Source organism: Crocuta crocuta, unplaced genomic scaffold (assembly GCF_008692635.1).
Source record: "Crocuta crocuta isolate KB4526 unplaced genomic scaffold, BGI_CrCroc_1.0 scaffold84, whole genome shotgun sequence".
NCBI classification, from domain to species: Eukaryota; Metazoa; Chordata; class Mammalia; order Carnivora; family Hyaenidae; genus Crocuta; species Crocuta crocuta.
The window spans coordinates 3,947,201-3,947,571 of NW_027530213.1; the positions used below are offsets into that span (position 1 = coordinate 3,947,201).

Genomic DNA, 371 nt, shown 5'->3' on the forward strand with positions numbered 1-371 from the left:
GAACAGGTGGAATTCGTGTTAACAGTGCACTGAATTTAATGCCACATGTCCGAAAGGTTATTTCAGTGTGGAATCAATACTTTTAAATGATGGAGGAATTTGATCCTTTGTTTCTGTCTTCCAAGTGCAGGCAGACCGGACCCAGCCGCCCTTCTCATTCCCCTTGGAGCCACATTTCAGTGCTGGGGAGCCACACGTGGCTCCTGGCTACCATCTTGGACAGCGTCGTCTAGAGGCTTCCTTCCCCCCCCCCCCCCCCCTTAGCCCTCGGTGGGGAGGAGGGGGTGGTAATCACCCTGCTCCCTTTAGTGCGGCCATAACTAAAATAATAACCACCCTCACTAATTAGAAGCCTGCGATCAATTACCTCC

At 51.8% G+C, this 371-nt stretch overlaps 1 protein-coding gene across 1 annotated transcript in view; it reads right to left on the reverse strand.

Annotated features, from left to right (window-relative positions):
- Window positions 1-371, reverse strand: part of SIM2 (SIM bHLH transcription factor 2) — a 50,123-nt gene that overhangs the window by 829 nt on the left and 48,923 nt on the right. The window lies entirely within an intron of this gene.